Genomic DNA, 8,904 nt, shown 5'->3' on the forward strand with positions numbered 1-8,904 from the left:
AGTTGTTTTTTTTTAAATTTATGATCCCAAACACATAGACACACACTCAAACACATATGCCAAATTTAATTTCATTCTTGTAAAAATTTATGAAGTACTAATGACAGCAACTATTTTTTCTAAAATAAACATTGCATATTTATCTTTTCTTGCTCCTCTTTGTGTAAGTCTATAAGTATATTCAACTAAGTTTATTAGTTAATATTCTCTTTTTAACCCTTTATGCAGACATGAAAACTAACAAGTAATAGATTTCTTTCAAATTATCTCATTACATTAAAACTAAGATATAGCTCAACCTGATATGTACAGTGCATACCCATATACATTTTCTTCAACCAAAGGAAAAAATCAACAAAATGAAAGGCAGCCTATGGATTGGGAGAGAATATTTGCAAACCACATATCAGATAAAAGGTTAATAACTTCGATATATAAAAATACTCAACTCAATAACAAAAACACCCACAATTTAAAAAATGAGCAAAGAGCCTGAATAGACATTTTCCCAAAAAAGACATAAAAATGGTCAACAAATATATAAAAAGGTGTTCAACATCACTAATCATCAGGAAGATGCAAATAAAACCACAATGAGATATCACCTCACATTATCAGAAAGGAAGAGACAAGTTTTGATGAGGATGTGGAAAAATGGGAATGCTTGTACACTCTTGTTGGGAATGAAGATTGGCAATGTGATTACGTAAATCAGTATAGGGGTTCCTCAAAAATTAAAAGCAGAACCTAGCAATTTCTCTTCTGAGTCTATACATAAAGGAAATGAAATCAGCACAATGCAGAGATATCTGCACTCCTATGTTCATTTCAGCGTTATTTAAACTAGCCAAGATATAGAAATAACTTAAGCATTTCTCAGTGGATGAATGGATAAAGAAAATGTGGTCTGCGTGCGTAAAATGGTATATTAGTCTCAAAAATGAAGTAGAACTTATCGCTTGTGACAACATGGATGAATCTAGAGGACATTATGATAAATGAAATAAAACAGACACTGAAAGAAAAATACTATATGATCTCAATTATATCTGGAGTCTAAAACAAACAAACAACTAAAAAACTCAAACACACAGAGACAGAGTAGAACAGCAGTTGCTCTGTGTTGGAGGAAATGGAGAGATGTAGGTCAAGTAGTACAAATAGTACAGTTATGCAGAATGGAAAAGTCTAGACTTAATTTACAGCATGGAGACTAGCTAATAATATTGTATTGTACCTTGGAAATTTGCTGAGAGAGTAGCTTATAGGCACTTTCACTATACACAAAATAGTTAACTATGTGAGTTGATGGATATCTTTATTTGCTTGACTGTAGTAATTATTTCACTATGTATATGTATATTCAAAACATGATGTATACCTTAAATATATACATTTAAAAATTAAAAGCTAGGATTGATTTTAGCTTTATATTTTACAGTTTAAAAGCTCTCCAAAAGTTAAGGTAAATGCAATGTGACTATGGTGAAGCTGGTGTAAAAAACTGTTTATCAGTTCCTCAGAAAGTTAAAAAATATCATATGGAATATGATATATGAATATATGAAATATCAAGAAATATGGGATTATGTAAAAAGGCCTAATGTAAGAATCATAGGCATCCTTGAGGTTGAAGAAAATAGACAAGAGTTACAAAGCATATAGGAGGGAATAACTGAGGAAAACTTCCTGGTCTTGTTATAAAGTTAGATATCCAGGAAAAAGATGTGGAACAAAACACCTGGGAGATTCATTGCAAGGAGGCAATCACTGCAACACATAGTCATCAGACTGAGATACAGTTTTGTTGGAGAATTGCAAGTGCTAAGCATGAAGAACTACAAATTTGGGGCCCCTTTCACCGAACTAGAATCATATAGGATCATATTCCCTGGAGGAGCCAGTGCAGCCCATGCATACAACTGGAGCAGCATCACTTTGGGGGGATCATTATTCACTGTGTAAAAAAGCGAAAACAGTATGGTACTGATAAAACCCTAATCAAATGTAGAAACTGTACTGCTTCTCACTCCTTTGGAATGTAATAACCTGGGGTCCCAGGAAACTGGCATAAAAGAGTGGAAATCAAGAGGGTTATAAAACCTGTTGACAAGAAAGGGTTGAGTATGTGAGCATTTTTTTATGGAAAAACAATGAATGGGACACATTAGTGTCATATCCTAAAACTCTTCATAACATGTGCTTAAGTATGATATTTTAGGAGTATTATAAGAAATATCCAGTTCTCATTTTTCCTTAGAGCAGGCAGGAGTAGAGGAGGGGATATATTGAAAAAATTCAAATTATAAATACAAACTTCTGTATTTAGATTAATAACTGTAGTCAATGATTTGTACTGCATTGCTCATCTTTTGGTGTCATTTGGGTTTCACAATTTTTGTGATGGTAAATATAAACCCAATTGTATACAATATGTACTATGATTTGTATGTATTTGGTTTTATATTATACCTATTAATTTTTAAGTTCTCTGAAATAATAAAACCTTGATATTAATCTTTTTATCTCCAGTACATTCAAAGCAAAAATTTTAGATAGGATGAATTTAGTTTTACAAAATGTGTGGTTACTCTTGATTTTTATTGCTGCTTCACTTTTAACAAAAAGATGTTGGAAGGTTGGAACTCTCTAATTTAATGACAGAGTTGGCCTCGCCCATGTGCCATAATGACAGTCTTTGCACTTCTTATAAGAAGGTAGACCTTTCTACCTAATGTCAGCATTATTCTGTTAGTATATGTTCATGTTAACATAGAGAGATAGGATGCTTACATATATATGTGTGTGTGTATATATATCCCCTATATGTGTGTATATATATACAGAAGTATATATATAGATTAAAATATAAGTGATAATTGAAGAAATTGTATACACAATTTTGCCTTTTGCCCTTAAATATCTGTGATTAATTAAGGAACTATTGTGCCTCTCTGGCTATGGTAGTGTCTCCTAATGTCAAATGATATAGAGTATGTTCACTCACATTTATAAATGTGAAAATTTGTAAACGTCTCTCACAACACAGTTCTGTTGAAAATATCTCTTTATTATACATCTCCTATCACACAAATGAGACACTTTCAACTTTTTATTTATAACCTTTCACCTTTATTAGGGGTAGTTTTTCATGAAGAAGCAACATTTTAACCAACCATTGGTGGTAAATTTTTGCAGTAGCAAGTAGAGAAAACATACCCAGATTAAGGTGTAATTGCAAGATGGTGGCATAATGCTTCCAGGATACTTGATTATGTGACACAGCTCAGAAAAAAGATTTAAATTACTCTCTTAGAAACGTTATGAAGAATTAACTTCAATAGACCTTTAGGACAGTTTACAAATTGCTAACACCACACATTCAATTGGTCAAATCAAAGAGTTATTGTATTTTCTAGGTATCAGTTTTCTGCCTGGTATTTCACTGATGATTCATATTTTCCTGCTCTGTGCCTATGCCTCCTGACTGCTTTTCTATAGAAAGGTAGAAATAAGGCAGATTAATCTATTCATTCATTTATTCAATAATTATTCATGGTGTGTGTGCTTTCTGCCAGACTTTTCAGTAGTGAGTACAATACAGTACAAGAAAAAAAAATCTGTTTAAATGGAGTTTATATTCTCTTGGGGTGAGAGAGAAACAATAAGAAAAGTAAATAATTATAAAATATGTCAAATTGTGATATGAAGTACAAAGAAAATAAAGTAGGTTAAATGGAAGATGTAGTACAGCTGAGAGGAAAAAAAAAGAGTTCATATTTTGTACAGCAAAGCCATAAAAGATTTGAACATAGATTTAAAGTGAAGAAGTAAACCATGAACAATCTGATTTGCTTGATTGTTTTTTGATGTGATGATCATCATTTTCCATGGTTTCTACATCTAAAGGGAAAAAGCTAGAACTCATTTGTAAGAAAAAAAAGGAAGAAGTTGGCTCCCAGTTACGAGAGTAGCTGGTTTTATTATGAGCCCCATCGCTCTAAGCAGCCGACGTAGTAGAATGATGGGACGGCCTACTGAAGACTCAGTGGCAGAACCGGATGTTGATGGCAACTTGCCGAGAGCTGGCTTGTAAGGTGAAGTGTGTGTTTTCACGTCGTGACCCATATGCTGTGCCAAGTTTTTTTTATGGAAATAACGCTTGGCTCTGCAAATCAAGCAAGGGAAGGGGGGACACAACTCCTTCTATTATAATAAACCCTCATTTCTCATTTGTAAAATTTTGCTTTTATTTTTAGGATTTGCTGGTCTATAAGTCATAGTGACCAAAGGAGAAATGCTTCTGTCAGGGCACCCAAAATAGTTCAATTGCACTTGAATATGAGACTGCTAACTGGCCATTTTTGGCTATTTCGCACTATCAAAAGTAAAAGCGATTACTGTACAGACTGAGATGATTGTTTCTGATTATCATAGGAAAATAATGTTGATGCTACACAACAGAAGGTTTTTTGAGGGTATCTGCAAACTGGAACATTCACTATATTCCTATGTTTATAGGTAAATATTACTATAAGACAATAGCATATTAATTTAGGTAGAACCACGAATGACATAGCCCATTTGGGAACAGGAGTTTGGGGTCAATCTGCCAGATAATGAATGAAATACTGTCAGCTGAGAAGCTTGCTGAAACTAAAGGAAACATTGATTGGGTAGGAAAAAAGTTATATAGAACAACTATTGCCATACCAACAGTTACAGAGAAGAGAACTGCAGTCATTATACTCACAGATACTTACTTCTCTCTTTAAACCCACACATACATGTATTTATTTATAGAGTGAGAAATACCATATTTAAGAAACTTCATACACTTTGCATTTTAATTAATGTTTCTGATCACCTTCCCCAACTCTTTTGTATAAAGTAGTTTTGGTGATTAAACTTATAGCTCAGTCTTTAAGTCTCTGGAAATCCAAAGGATGCCTTGTAAATGAGATAGAAAAAAAAACAAAGATTACTCAATGAGGGGTATGGTGACCTATGAAAACGTACCCTTTGATTTTGAAGAAAACTTACATCATGTTCAGCAAAAACAAAATTCAATTTTTAATTTTTCAGTAGCTTAAGTTTTGTTAAAAGGTTATATATAGATGCTGATTTGAAAGGAATGAATTGGTTTGGGCTTATTTTGGTTACCTGAGCATTTCTGACAACCTTACTTATAGTCTCCTTGGCTGGCCAGAGGAGAATCTGGAAAGAACCATTCTTAGTATCTGATTTCCAGCAAAGTTTCAGATCAGATTCTGTCACTGAGAGGGTTTCACAGGAGACTGAGAAAACAGAAGAAATGGGGGCAGCATTTTTCTCTGAACTCATTTCCAAGCAGCGCAGCACATTTGCACATAGCAAGCGAACCCTACCAGCTTTGATGCTGCAAGGTGTTAAGTGTGGTGCCATCTAACCTCCACCCCTCACCTCCCATCACTACCTAAGATTCTTGAGTTTCACAGAAGCATCTTTGTGAGCTCCTCAAATTATTCTATTTATAATGTTGGCCTTTGTTTTCATCGAAAGCCATTCTAATGGTGTGTAATAATGCTCCAATTAGATTCACTGAAACACTGTCCACTTTGAATATTTAAAGTGGCCTTCATTTTCCTTACCAACTCTCAACTAAAGCCTCTGCAAAGAGCATTCCAGACAGAGAAAAGTGCTTTCCGAACCACCCTAGAAAGGGAGAATTCACAAAGTTCTGGTTCATTTGCCTTTTATTTGACCTTAAATGAACTTTCAGTATCACATATTCCTTGAAGGTGTTCTGTAAAATACTTGCTTAGGAAGGGCACTTAAACGATGTTTGATGGAGTCTAACAGTGGAACCTGTAGGACAATTCTCTGCTTCATACAAAACAATTCTTTTTAGCCAAGCTAGGTGCCTGTAATGTCAGAACCATTTCCTATGACATAAAGAAGGCACTTCTTATGTCTCCATGTGCTGATCAAACCCCTTAATTCTGGTTAATACATACTTATTTTAGGCTTGAATGAACCAACTGGACTAAAATTTTGTGGTTTTCTAAACTTATAACCACAAGCATCTTTCTCAGTGTTTTGAGTAGATAAATTGTGCTTACTAGATTGTTCTAGCACACTAAAGTCTACTCTAATTGCACTAAGAAATGAAGATTTTTGTCATTAATAACCAATGGAATTATTTGTCAGTATCTGCTGGTACTGTTGATACTTGTGTTAAAGGAAATTTCTTGATTGAATCGAATATACCCAGAAACAATCCTTAGTCCTCTAATAGCATATATTTCCATAACTTTGTTACTGGTCTTGTCAATTGTTTATGAGTAGCTATTGAAGGTCTAAACACAGCAAATGATTTATTTAATATTCAGAATGTTACTTCGGAACTCTCTACAGGCTTTACAAATATCAAGACAGCAGCACAATCCAAGTAGAAGTTAATAGGTTTACCCAGGTGTCAGAGAGTTCAGAATTCATAGGATTATGAGTTCTTGTCAATAACTGGTGTAGACATTACTTGTTATTCATTCATCATTATGTGGCAGCCATGTAAAAATATGCTGTCTTATTGAATTTTACATTATTTTACAACCACTGTGTGTAAAAATCCCTGCTTTAAAACTCACCAGGGATCAAGTAGTTAAAATTTTACTGCACTTAAGCATTAAAGGCTTTATCTGGTAAAGAAAATAAAAGATAATTCCTAATAATCAATACTTTCAATACAAATTAATGCAGCTGCCATAACTAGCTCTTGGACAGAAACTTAATTGAATCCAAAGGAATTGAGGACCAAAGAGAGAGAGTAATTTCTATCCTATAGCTTGTGTGCTCAGACTAGAGCTCCCAAAAGGCTGATACTCAGGAGAGAAAAGATGGTTCTATGCCCAGTCAAAATAAATCAATGTAAAACATGTCCATGCTTTTGGGAATTTTGACAAGCAATTATAGCCCAATTTTGAAATATTTTCTTTTACTATAATCATTATGCCATTTCTCTATTGACTATTTGACAGTGAATATTGTTTGTAGATACTTCTAGTGTCCAATAACATGAGTATTCCCATCTGTCTCAAATTGCCCAATCGTATCTTCTATTATTACCTTCAGGCACTCTAGACTCCAAACAGGTGAATTACCATATATTTGTTTAGATTTCCCATGTCCTCAGTTATGCTCATTTTGCTCCCAATACCTAGAATAGCTTTTTCGATTTCATTTCTGCCTACTGAACTTCACTCATCTTTTAAGAATACTGATTCAAATTCTATTTTCTCTGCTCAAATAACTTCATTTTCTCTGTTTCCCTATGGAATTGGTTAAACACTTACTAAATCTTTAACATATCTTGCCTTGTGTTATTTTTACAAAAATTGACACCAATCCCAGTAGATCATAATCTACTTCTATATGTGGAAGTCATGTTCTATATATCTGCCCTTTATAATGTACTTTATTCTTCTATTATTTTGTATTTTAATTGACAGATAAAACTATATTCATTTATTGCGTACAATATGACTTTTTCAAGTATATAAACATTATGAATTGACTGCATCTAGCTAATTAACATGAGCCCTTAGCCCTCATGTGACCTGGTTACCTCTCTGGGCACTGGCAGGTGAAGGTGGTCATGGGGCTGGAGCAGGTAAAGGAAGGCCAGGTAAGACTTAGGAAGTAGAGGACAGGGAGCAGGCAGACAAGAACCCATCCTGGGTGGTTGCAGAAGGGGACATTATGCTTGTGCAAGCCAAGGACCCAGGTTCCAGGAATGTTCACTTCTCTCAAACTCAAGACAGTGACTCAGAGTGTTAAACTCAAAGCACAGAGGTTTTCTGAGTGACCACAGGACCCTGAATGATCACATAGGCACCTGCTCTGAAGTTAGCCCCGCATTAGATAGGAAGCAAATCATGGTTGCTTAAAACAGGTGTTTGTGAGACTTTGTCTTATCTTAATCCTTGATGAAATATATACATGGAATTTTTTTTTTTTTTTTTTTTTGAGACAGAATCTCTCTCTTTTACCCAGGTTAGAATGCCATGGTGCAAATTGTAACTCACTACAACTTTGAACTCCCAGGCTGAAGCGATTCTCCCACCTCAGGCTCCTGAGTAGCTAGGACTACAGGCACTCACCACCATGCACATAGAGATGGGGTCTCACTCTATGGCTCTCACTCTATTGCCCAGACTGGTTACATGCAATTATTAAAATGCAAAAATATTTGCACTTGGTGAGATAGATGAATAATTTTTCAGGTCTTTTAAATCTGAATGTTGCATAAAGAAGGATCATCATCTGCAATTGCTTCAGATATATTGGGACTGGCTGATTCAGAATGTAAGATTAACTGAAAAACATTAGATTGAAATACTATCATAACTCCACTAGTGTATCATTTTAACAATGCTGATATACAATGATCAAAACAAAATCTGGGTTGGCAGACTTTGTAATGACAATCGAAATTCTGTTTACAGCCTTAGAAAGTGCTAGCTCATTTGAGCCTTCAGCTGACTTAGGTCTAAAAAAAAAATAATTATTTTTTAAAATATTTTTGAGAACATATCCTGAAATAAATTCACAGCATATAAAAAAGAAAATACGAACTCATCTGTAAAAAGTTAAAAAATGAGAATTTTTTTCAAACAGGATCTATCTTGATAATCATTAAATTTCATTTACTTACAGTTGTGAATTATACAGATATGTCATGTATTCACTTCTGCTACCCTTCTCACACTGTCCACTCTTTCTATATAAAGAGCTTTGATCTTACTAATGGTATCAACAATAACAGGATATGTTTGTGGTCATTTTTGTCAGTATTTACCTACATTGAATACACACACATAATAGTTATACACATCACATATAAATATATATATATGGCAAAAAAAT

This window comes from Propithecus coquereli, unplaced genomic scaffold, assembly GCF_000956105.1.
Source record: "Propithecus coquereli isolate 6110/MARCELLA unplaced genomic scaffold, Pcoq_1.0 Scaffold55, whole genome shotgun sequence".
In the NCBI taxonomy this organism is placed as follows: domain Eukaryota; kingdom Metazoa; phylum Chordata; class Mammalia; order Primates; family Indriidae; genus Propithecus; species Propithecus coquereli.